General features: G+C 34.1%; 1 protein-coding gene across 1 annotated transcript in view; it reads right to left on the bottom strand.

Moving 5' to 3' along the window:
- The window catches only part of LOC140242574 (uncharacterized), a 70,138-nt gene that overhangs the window by 31,572 nt on the left and 25,303 nt on the right, over window positions 1-13,263 (bottom strand). The gene's annotated exons all lie outside the window — the stretch shown is intronic.

The raw sequence follows: 13,263 nt of genomic DNA, 5'->3' as shown, positions 1-13,263 counted from the left end.
TTGTCACTGTCAAATGAAATACAGGTTGGAAACTGAGACGGATTATGAGAAAGCCTATTTCTGGATACTTGTAGCTACAGTCATGATGATTATAGGTTTAAATTTCAGTGCTTAAATTGTAAAAAAAAAAAACACATTAAAAATCTGCAGAATTGACGGATCATGCATTCATATGGCAGATACTTCTGAGTTTCGATGGAAAAATAGAAGAGCTTTTGATATGATAAATTATGGCACAATTTCTACAGCTGAAGCAGAAGTGGTAAATCACATAATTTTGCTGGTAAGAGTGACGCAAATGAAGTGACGTACATCTGATCATGCAGACAGACTGTACACAAAACATTACATTGCCCTGCTTTACATAAGCATGTACAAAATCACAGTATTGTGATAGCAACACACAAACACACACAAACTCAGAGCACATTTTCAACTACAGCAATTCATTACTAGCACCACAGGATTACAGGCACAACACATTGATGTAATTTTTGTTTATTTGTTTGTTTGTTTGTTTGTTTATTTTGGTGGGAGAGATAATTCACTAGTACACACCACATATTGACTCAAACAATCCAGCATATTTCAAAAAGATTCATAAATTTAAGAGTCATAAGGAGCTCAATAATATGGGCAAAAGTATATTATACCTCATTCTTACATTCTGGAAAAAATACACTGAAAAAAAGCAATAATAGTAATTAACACTCTGTCTATAAAAGATATGACAAGCCCTATCTAAATGTTATAGGATGTGAGAATCTCATAGGGTACATGTCAAATTGAAACATTCTCAGACATAATCAAAACTGCAACTCTTACAACTGCTGTCATCTGTCAAAAAAAAAAAACCCACACAAAAATCAAACATTTTGGTTTCTAGACAAGACATATGAAAGGTTTTATATGACACATTAATTTTCTCACTGAAAAAAAAAAAAAATCAATGACTGAGGGGAAAAAATGCATCCACATTCCGAAACAAGGTCATATTTTGATGCATAATGTGCATGAGTCATTTCCTTATGACCACATGAAAAAAAAAGAGTCATGATCTCTTTTTTCTAGCAAAGTATCAGCCAAGTACCTTTGAGATTCAAGGCCCATAATGGAAAAAGAGTGAAGTTTTGAATGAATACATATCCTGCACAATTCCCTTCTCACTCTGCCTCAGCATACATACATGTAGTAGAAATATGAAGTCATGCCATTTTATAACAGATAGTAGCAAGCAGCAACACTATTGTGAGTGTGGTTGGGGGTGGGGTTAGGAGAATGGTGTGTTCCAAACTTGTACCAACGACATCATGTGACGACTAAAATCTTGACGGAGATTTTGAGGGGAAAATCAGGGCAAATATAAACACTGATAAGACAAGCAGATACAAATACAACAAGGAACTACTGCATGTGTGTGTTGCCAACTTCACAGTTTGCTTTAGGACGACAACTAAACTACCATTAAGAAGTAAATTTAAAAGAAAAAGAAGCAAACACTGCAAATTCCACTGAAACCTGGTTGCTGGGACACATCTGAACTGGAATGCACAAAGATGATGACATTACAAATTCTATTCTTATCCAGAAGGGCAAGGTATATATACCCATCAGATCATTAGCTGTATTTCAAATATTCTTTCTTTTCCCCAAATATGATAGTTATGCTTACAAATTGGAATTAATTCTTGACGTTAGATGTTTTCTGCTTACCAGTGAAGAAATTTACTTCCAAGTTGAGTAAAAGAAAACATACATGAAATATCAAATTGCTATGGTCCATTCATGGTAAATGGACAAAAAAAAAAAAAAAACTAAAAAAAAAAAAATTCTTGACTTTGCAAAGATTCCCTAGCATTTCTTTTTGTATTTGACATGAATGTCACGCAGTATTATCTTTTGACATATTTGGCTTCATAGCAATCATGTTAATAATGTGCAGTTATTACATGATGTAGAAGATTTTTTATCAACTCGTAATCATGTGTGCTTTTATATATATATTCTTTTTGAATCATGATGAGCCTTCTCAAATTTCTCAATGTGATTTGCAAGATGACTGCTGTCTTTAAACTGAAAGCAAAAATGAGATGACATGATACAATGAATTCATCTATGGACAAATGAATGAACAAATTAATCAACTAACAAATTAATAAATAAAGAAATAAATGAACAAATTAATTACTTAACAAATAAATAAATAAATAAATGAATGAAGAAATTAATTAATTAACTAACAAATTAATAAAGAGAGAAAGAAATGAATGAATGCATAAATAAATGACTGTTACTACCTTGCTTGTGCGTAAATATGTGAAGAAGATAAGTCAAACTATCTCTACACTTAAACTAGCATACAATGTATCTATGTCCGCAGAAAGTCCTTTGAACTCAGAATGCTCAACCCTCTCTTCCTTTGGTTACAGTTCGTTATTCGCAAGATTTGTTTTACACAGGGTTTGTTATTCCCAAAATAAAACATGGTTTGCAATTCTGAAGGTTCAGTACTGCACACCTTTTTTTTTTTTTTTTCATTTTTTAGATTAACAGACCTTCGGAACAATGAACCTTTCATCCTTTTCAGATAAATGAACCTTCAGAAGAGCAAACATATTATATTCGGATAAATTAACCTTTGAAATAATGAATTTTATTTCATTCTCAGACCAACAAATCTTTGGAATAATGAATCTCATTTCAATTTTGGACTATCAAACCCTCGAATAACACCACAAATATTTAGATCAAAGAACTCAATTTCATTTTTGGGTTAACAAGCATATAGGTACATTGTATATGGAATTTGTGTCTTTCAAAACAACAAACCTTCAGGACAATGAATCTTACCTCATCTTAGGAATAGTCAACCTTTTTTTAGAGAAATGCCACAAACGTTTGGATTAATGCACCCTATTTCATTTACAGATTTTTTTTTTTTTAAACACACATCTAAATAGTGTGTTACAAAATGAGGAATCTTCGTTATAAAAAATCTAATTCAATTTTTGCATTAATTAGCGAACCTTCAGAATAATGTATATCACCCCTTCCTCTTCGTATATCTCAAACAAACTTGATGTGAAACATTTCCCCCGTCACGGCTGATTAAGGGTAAACATTGATTCCGACAAGGAGGTGCTTGTAGGACAAACATTTGCTCTCTGATGCAGGTTGAGATAGAGGAATACCAGGCCAGATTGGTATATTAGGGCATCACTTTGGCAGATCACAACATAAGCACAGTCCAGTGCATTGAAAGATGTGTTTAAATCGTGAACATTTTAAATAAATGCAATACTCTTTTACATAAGGGCTGCACTCAGATGGACAGACATCATTCCAAGGCAATGCTTATGACTGTTCAGCCATGCATGAAGATAAATTGACATCATTATTTCAGGCTAGACAAGGGCTTTCACTGGGAAAAAAGAAAGCAGCATTTCTTCAGTTTTAATGTAAACTCTCTTTATTTATCTTTTTTTTTTTTTTGGGGGGGGGGGTGGTAATTCAAAACTGCTTGTACCATTTTGTTGTGCAGTAACAATAAAAAAAACATGATGGGAAAGAAAATCTTATATCAAAGGCAACTACAACATCTTTCATTTGTAATACACATAATCAGTAAATATGTTGCATTTACACAGCTGGAAAAGGATTAAATCCAAATCTATAAAATTTATTACATGACTTCCTGATATTGCTTACACTTTCATTGTCATGACTCTAATAAATTATTGAAAAGTATGTAAAATATCCTTAGCTTTGGCAGCGGTAGACATGGGATGGGCTAGGGTAAGGTGAGGTTGGCTTACATGTAGGGTGAGATGGGATGGGGAAAGGGTGGAGGTCAGATAGGGTGGGGTAGGGTAGGGAGGGAGGTCACTGAGAATCTTTTGTGCTTGCACAGTTTGTTACTATTAACTAAGGGAATACCAAACAATACTTGTAATTGGGATCCGCCTAGGTGTATCAGATTTGCTTACGCATGCGTCAGTAACTTGATGGTGGTGTCAAATGTACAGACTGAATTAACATCTGCTCATTACCATGGATATGCTCTTCTTCATATAATCATTAAAACCATATTGCATGCATCATTAATTTTCTTATCAAATCTGAAATAAGTTTGAACTTGCATTTGGTTCGACGTAAGCATGGACAGATACAAAATAATTGTTTTGTTCCAATAACAATAAAACTCTATATTTTTCATAATAATGTACAAACTAAGATTACCATGGCAGAGCTTTTATGAGATGTCTCCGCTTTTATGATACCGTGTCATCTCATCGGAGCTTGTTATTCTCGTGGGACGATAAGTGAAATGGATACTTCACGGAGAACAGGTGCAGGTAATCACGTGTGAGTAATTGCTGTCATCGGATACCGGCAGATCCAGCCTAGCTGGGTCATTACAACCTGGTCTAGCCTTGAGCAAATAAGGTCAAGCGGAGAAGCAGTCTCCAAGTATTAAGATTATTCTTGCATCATGTGATGCTTCCATGTAAAAAAAAAAAAAAAAAAGATGAAAAATTTCATGTGACGTTTTTCTCATTACTCTGCTATCTAAAGCGAAAGGGCGCACTTCCACACGAGAATACATTTTGTCCTGCCAGTTCTTTGTTACCATGATATATCAGAGGCAGATGTCAAAAAGAATCAATGGGCTAATACGCAAAATGATCCACTGTCAGTTGGTATCTTTGTGCATCCATCATGCTGTACAGTTTGCATTTATCATATTTAGACAGATCTAAAAACTCTCCAAATTTCCCCCTTTCTGTTAGCTCAATTTCTAAGAAGGAGTTTATTATTTTTTTTTTTTGCAACAAAAACATCAGCAAAATCCTGCTGGACTCGCACCAAGACAATGAATACAGAATCACCACAGAAAACTATCCAGATGTTATCATTCAATGCAACACTGAACACATTTCTACTCAATGCAGAAATCTATAGCAACAGAAGTTTCAGTTAATGACATGAATCTGTTTATTTCTAAATATTGGCCTCAGTACAACAACAAAAAAAACAAAAAAAAAAATGACCCTCAAAAAATCCAAAGCCTGGGGGTATTTATTTGTGTGTGTGTGGTGTTTTTTTTTTTTTTATATATTCACATGAATGATACAGCACATTTCTGCTAAATGCAGAAATCCTTGCAACAGAAATTCCAGATCCCTAGTTGGCAAATGATATGCCATCCTTTATTCCTAAATATTGGTCTGAGAACAAAAAATTATCCTCAATAAAAATGCAAAGCTTGGGGTTTTATTTATTAATGTGTGTGTGTGTGTGTGTGTATGTATGTGTGAGTGTATAGTAAAAAAAAAGTGTGTGTATGTATGTATGTGTTTTCTCAGTTTTTCACATAAATGATAAAATAAGAAACACACATAAGTAAGATTTTGACAACAAGAACATAATAGTCAGAATAACTGTTTTGAGTTAAATGATTTCTGGGCAATTCATTGATTTGAAACTATCCTAAAACTTGCCAATTCAAACAACAGTATATGGGCTGATGTAGATTGTAGGAGCCATGTTAGAATAACATTCTCCTATAAAAATCTAATAAAAAATCTATAAAAATCATGGCATTTCCCTCTTTCCTCTACTAGAACTGGTTAGGGACATGATGAGTTTGAGAATGCTTTTCTATGAATTGATTATACCTTGGGATTATAGACAGACTAGTTTCTGACTACGCATCCCTGCTTTGCAGCATATAAGAGCAACTGTCATCAAGTACTTTGCATGGTTCTACGCATACATGAAAGTCAACCTTTATTACCTCCGCCAAGGGAGGAGGTTATGTTTTCATTACCGTTGGTCTGTTTGTTTGTTTGTTTGTTCGTTAGTTAGTTAGTTAGTTAGTTAGTTTGTCCGTGTGCAAAATAACTCAGAAAGTAGTAAACGGATTTGGATGAAACTTGCTGGAAAGGTTTAGAATGATACAAGTAACCGATGATTAAATTTTGGTAGTGATCCGATAATTTTTGGGGAATTTATGAAGGATTTTTGATATTTTGGCAGGTAGGGTCAATGAACTTGGGAGTTCAGGCTGCGCGTATTTGAGGTTAGCATGCGCGCACTAAAGTGCATGCTCTAGTTTCTGCTAGGGCGAAGCGCGCCGTGCAGCTGAGGGTTTATGACATAACAAAGGCTTCTATATTGGGAAATCCATGATCCATCTGGCGACTTTCAGCACACAATGCTATAAGTACGTGTGGGTGGAAAGCACTGATATCTTTATGGAAGAACAAGATCAGTGGTGGAAATGAGCTGCATGCTTGGCGGAGGTCTGCGCTCTAAGAGCAGTGCTTTTCTAGTTCATTTGTAATATACAGTCCCTCGCCATGCATGTTCACTGAAGTGTGTATACATGTTCATTATATTTTCCATTATTCAAAGGTACTCCTCTATTGACAAACTAACAATATGATGTATTTCATATAATTCCAAACCCTAAACTGTTTCTTCCATGGAGTAGAACTCTTATTCAAATATGAGACACTATTAAATGCTGGCAGCAGAAACCAAGTCTGTCATTTTTCCCCTTTTTTTTTTTTTTTTTTTTTTTTTTTTTTTTACTAAAATGAATACAAATTTAACACTGCATACCAATCATTCCAAATGTGCAACAAAAAGAAACCACAGTATAGAACAGTTTTCATCACAAAGAAATATCTTCAGGGACAAGTATTGAAGCATGAAGAGGAAAAAAAAACACCTAAATACTTCTGATGCAGGGAAAATAAAATGGATCTAATTCTCCTTGGCTTGAAGAGATTCAAAACATCAAGAAAATAAGTCTTTGCATTTTTGAAACTTTTACAGCATATTAACAACAAAGGGCTCAAAAAATATTCCATTACGAGGTGGGGGGGGGGGGGGAGCAGTATGATCTACAGTACAAACAGTTCACAGGGGGATCTGCAATTGTGTTAAACATCAACAAAAATCTGTCTATTTATCCAAGGACATTTATGGTCACACAGTTTATTAATGTACACATGTAGATACACTATAAAAGGTGTGAAATAAAATCAGTGTGTAATGTTCACATTCATACAAAAGTAGTGCACATTTACCAAGTACATGTACCAATGAGCAGCATGCAACATAGAAACAAATTTCAACTTCTAGAAAGAGAAAGTTACAAAATGAACTCAGTTCCTACAGAATGTTTAATGGAGGTACAATGGACAGAAAGACAGAAGACCAGACAGACACCTCAACAAACAGACACACTGGTAACAAAGTTGGGCAATACTTGCACTAATCAATGATATGACAGTGTGGCATGAAAGGGGTTAACTTCCGAGTCCAAATGTATCAAACTTGTATTCAAAGAAAATGGGATTCGATCGATGGAATCCCACTAATAAATAATATTCATTTCTGGTCAGTTTTTCTGTTTGCATTTGTTATTAACTTGTATTCATTCAGAGAGAATCGTATGTTTGCACTACCATTGACATTTTATTACATTATTATATCATCATAATTGTGTTGTGCCAAACATTAGCTGCAGTTTTTAAATGAGATTTTAGGCAATTTCAAATATTTGGTGTACATCTAAGATTAAAAAAGAGTCAGTCTGTGCCAGGGGACAAATAATAAAAAATTCCCCCAAAAGGCAATGATCTGCTTGGGGCCTCATTCTCCTCAACATTATCTTTCATGACTGGTTTAGACTACACATATATTTTACACAATGTCAATGGTGTCCTGTTGTGATACTTAATCAAGAAAGAATTAATTTGATATGAAGCAATAAACACACCTGTCTGCACACAACCTTGATGCTTATAGCCACACATAGACATGATCTTACTTTATAGAAGTATGGGTATTAATAAATTTTCTGAACCATTATTCAAACTAAACAGGTTGGAGTGTGCTATTGTGTTGGTCTAACAATCTGCTGAAAAAAAAGGGGCCCCGTTTTAATTCCTATGATAGGCTATTGGATGGACCCGCATGTGTGTTGAACTTCTCCACATCCCAACTCGGGCATTAGAACAAACACGTCATCCATCAATCATATTTCGTTAGGTGTCGATAGCAAGCGAGAATGTGTTTGACAGAGAATGATGTTGCCACGGCAATCCAAAAACATGAACAGTACACATACCTAATCAATGGTAAAGAGAAATTTTTCCTTCATCCTCCATATCTTACTTACTTGCTTAGGAAAAGGTATGAACACATGATCATTATCTCCCACAAAATAAAATTTGTAATTTACACTCAAAAATTCCCATAAGTCATGTTGCATCCTATGTTTATTGCATTTCACACGTGTAATCAGAGTACCACTGTAATCTGATTGAAACTTAAAAGGGAGCTGTGACACTAAAATCTACCACTATCATGAATGAGAAAGACTTGTGTAAAACCTAAAAATGTACATATTATGTTGAACATATCACAGCAACATCGTTCCATATTCCAGTATTCACCTCATGTCAGACATATATGCTGTCGACCAATAAAAAGAGCCCCCTGTAATTTCATGGACACAGAGTTCATCATGAGGACTTGCACATCCAACTCATTTAAATAACTGTCCTTTTTTAAAGCTTTGTAAACATTGGCAATTATTCATAATACCAATTAGATAAGTGAATTCCCCATTTCCAGATTAAGTTCTCAAGTTCAAGATTTTATTCTCATAAGTAGTTAGGCACATTTTAAAGCAGTAATATGTCTATAAGAAACTTTATATAATTTAGCTTTTACTGCTCTCCTTAATATAGTTTCAATATTTAAAAACCTGATGATGTGTTGCAAGTATAAAACTCATACATGACAATTAATGAATCGTTTCTCTGTTTGTTTGTTTGTTTGCAGTTTGTCAGTTTTTACTGGCATTAAAATTGGATTTTAATGGGATGTGCTCTGAAGCTGTGTGAAGATCAAATCAGACACTGAATTTTACCATTTATATGCAATGAAGAATGTCCCGTTTCAAAGTTAAGGATTCTTGAATGACTAAATACTATTTTTTAACATCTAAAATAGGGTAAGTTTGGAAAATGGGAGTAGCTTAGATTTGAAACAGATGAATAGATTTTAAATTTAAAATCAGTTTAAGTTTCGAGTAGTTTGAATTTGAAATGGATGAATAATCTATTGCATGCCTCTCCCAACATATACTGTTCGTTACAGTGAAAAAGATGAGGGATTGGTACCATTAACAAGTATGAAACAAGGATTTTGATAAGATATTTGACAAATTAGAATCACTCTTGTAAAGAATTGAGGCAAATTTGATACACTTAAAAAGAACATAATTTCGTTCGTATCATTATGCATTTATTGCACTGTTTTAATGCACATCAATTTTTTGTCACCAATTTTGATTTTATATTATATCTAATGTGCAAATTTGATTACAGCCGAACAAATTGCCGTACCAGAAACATATTATTACATAAACATGAAGATGGACCTCACAATTCTCACAAATCACAAGTATGGAATACATAAACACAACATGGCATATTATGTCAGTATTTTGGTGCAATACAAGGCAAAACATGACTATTTCACAAGACTCCCACAGCAAACTCACCACATGATAATAATCAAGACACAGAACAAACATACCACTCAAAAAGCATGGAAAAAAGTGCTGACATCAATTAAAGTGGAAGACGGAAAAAAAAATCAAGAAGATAGATGACAACCATGTTACCTTGTGCTTATCCTGCACAATGAAAAGCATGCCATGAAGAATGTATGAAATTGGAGGGGGAAAAAAAGGCAAAGAAAAGATATGGATAAATGACACCCAAGAATGAAAACATGTGAATATCAGTCACATAAATGATGAATACAAGTAAATAAATATATAAATGAATAAATAAATAAATAAATAAATAAATAAATAAATAAAGATATACTTGAGAGTGAATGATGAAATGTGAATGCTTAATTTTATAGAATCACTTTATTTCTACATTTAAGCAATTAAGAAATCATCTATGAACCATTTGTGAAGCAAAGGTAAAGTATTCATCAAAATCTACCCATTTGATTCAAACAGCCAATAAAACATCAATTACTATACATAGAAAGAATTTTCCCTCCATTAAACTTAAATGGTCAAATACATTAACAGAGCACTGAAATTATTCCATAACCTAAAATTCAAAATTTCAACAACAAAAAAACACAATTTATTAACTCTTTCACATTACATATCACACAAGAACATCTTTAACTAATAGGCAAACATGAAAAAGTAAGCACAAATACAGATTCACAAATATACATCTGCAAATTTGCACACATACATGTAGTTTGACATACTGCCTGATTGCCACTATTCATTCTGTTTGCAGCTTTGACAGGAAAAGTAATGAGCATAAATTCACATACACAAGCTAAGAGCACATATTGATAATATATCTATTGATGAGTAACAGTAACAGATACAGAAATTCAGAGCAATGAACCATATTTGCAAAAAAAGTTTGACAAAAACATACAGATTATATAAAGTCTTCTTCTTGAATAAATAAATGAATAAATTTAAACATTATATGCGTGTGTGTGTGTGTGTGTGTGTGTGTGTACAGTAAGCTCCTACTTGAAAACAAAATTACCTCCTATCCTTTTTCACTTTACCTAAAATAATACTAATTAAAAAAAGAGGAATGAAATAAATACATTGTGTTCAATTCAAAGTCTTCATCATACACCTACATTACTGTATACAGGCATCGAACAAAATCATTAAAATGTGATGCAAATATTAGCCATACAACATATCCACGACACACACACAAAAATTGCACTGAATAAATGCTTCAATCTCACAAGTTGACAGACTTTGAAAAATAAAAGTCAAAAAACAAATATCATCACTTTGACAAAGCAGCCATAAAAGCTCACATCGAGATATCCAACACTGACAATTAACTGTACCTTCGATATCCATGATTCACCTGCCAAATAATATCAAGTTTAGATTAAAGGCAGCTGCTTTAAGATAGGAAACACGAAGGGGGTGTGGAGCTCAGAAAAAAACACACATTTAAACAAAAAAAAAATAATACTCATGACAAGATCGAGCTTTCTGAGGTCTGCTTGTATTTATTTTGTTGTTTTGGGTTGTTGTTTTTTTTTTTGCATCTACTGGGCAGTGGTGGGTAAATCTAGAAGCAAAAAGCAAAGGAAGGAAAGATTTGGGATCTTGCAGGTATACCTGCACTAATACCTTTATTGCTAGTTCTGACATACATTGTCTAAAGTTAGCCTTATTTAGTAGCAAGGTGCTACAATTTGTGATGTGTATTCAAACACAATCACTGAACCTATCAGCATCATTTTAGACACTACATTGTATGACTGTTATAGGAAGAGTCTAGCACACTTTTTGCTACTCGCCGGTCTTTACAGAACATTGTTACAAATACAATATGTACATCCGCATGCAATTTAAAAACAAAACAAAAAAATCTCTTGCTATCTACTTAAGATGTTAAAACATTTGAAAAGTGCTATACCCTGTAAATGCAGGTAACAGAAAATGTACCAGAAATGTGCAGTTTGAGGTAGAAAAACACAGTATAAAAAAAGAGCAAAAGGAAGATTTCTACAGACTAAGGAAGGAATTGTGCTAGGTCATGGCACACACTGCTCAAATATCATGAGCGGGGGCTGAAAAAGTGGTGAAGGGTCAAAATAAAGTGAACGCAAACAACAAAAAGGAGGATATAGTAATAAATAAGAAAGGAGTCTATGATGCTGCATGGCAAAGCAGGGTAATTTTTTTTTTAACAGGCATTTGGGAGCATGAGAGAAAATGGGAAAGAGAAAAAAATATTAATACATTCATGACACGATGCTGTAATGTAATCATGAAAAGGTAAGATATTATATTTCGTCGGTCTTATGCCAAAAGGGCCTTAAACCTCATCCACTGTTATACCAAAAGGCCCTTAATGCTATAGACTTTGTACACTATTAGTGCCCTTTTGGCATAACAGGGGAAGTTCTTTAAGGTCCCTTTGGCATAAGGCCGACGATTTAAGAGATTGCATCAAAAATTCTGAGATAAAAAGTTCATACACATTCATAAATCCCAAAGAAATAGCGACTGCACTGCTGTTATATCGTGTGTGAAGTATCACAGTACGTTCAGTTGTGCTACAATGTCTATTCTCATTCCCACACTGCAGGTTTCCCTGTCCTAGTCTGACAACCAGTTTTAACTGAGTTCAGCCTGGAAAAAGGCTATAACTATGTGTCCTCCAGTAGCATTTTTTCCCCTGCAAACTACAGACAACCCCATAGTGTTGTACACAATGTCCCTGGGCAGACAAAGGGTTAAAAGACCCAAACCCTGTCAGTGTGGGTCACATACAGCTTCCACTCTTCCTATGGTATTGACCACAGTCTGACTTTGTTTTACATAAGACCATTACTCTTCCACATCTCTGTGTTATCCTGGCAAGGATGTGTGTTCAGTGCAACACTTTGAAAGTACAAAACAACAATATTCTTCAAATTCATGAAATTCTTCCGTCGAGATGTTTTCATTGCAACTGATTGACAAATTGCCCTACATCGACGTAAATAAGCACTGAATTGATCAGTGTTTTAGTAGTAGCCATGATAAAAAATCATGGGCGTACATACTCGAGCAGAAGCACTGAATTGATCAGTGTTTTAGTAGTAGCCATGATAAAAAATCATGGGCGTACATACTCGAGCAGCTGCTCGAGTATGTACGCCCATGATTTTTTATCATGGCTACTACTAAAACACTGGTCAATTCAGTGCTTATTTACGTCGATGTAGGGCAATTTGTCAATCAGTTGCAACAATATTCTTGCAAATATGCAGAAATCAGAAATTTGAGACATAAAAGTTTATCACCTTGATTTGATGTATATATATTCATTAACGAAATTATCATTTGGTGGACGAAATGTTCATTTAGTTACAAAATGTTGTCATTTCGTTACAAAATAATTATTTCATCAACGAAATGACTGATTTCGTAACAAAATATTCCATGCGACACTTGGCACTCCATGGTTTTTGTCCATGGTTTAAACCATGGTTTCATTTGTACCACCTTCGTGAATTCGGGCCCTAGAGTTTGACAAACATTGCTTACAGTATCTATTTTTTTCTGGTGAAGCTGCCACATGACAGATTCCCAAATTGACACGTTTTTATTTCAAGCAATACTAATTGGTCTATAATTAAATCAGAACGATACGAGCACATCAACAA

The sequence above is a fragment of the Diadema setosum genome, chromosome 19, assembly GCF_964275005.1.
Source record: "Diadema setosum chromosome 19, eeDiaSeto1, whole genome shotgun sequence".
Classification (NCBI taxonomy): domain Eukaryota; kingdom Metazoa; phylum Echinodermata; class Echinoidea; order Diadematoida; family Diadematidae; genus Diadema; species Diadema setosum.
The sequence above is the reverse complement of the archived record's forward strand: the minus strand, read 5'-3'. Positions and strand labels throughout refer to the sequence as shown.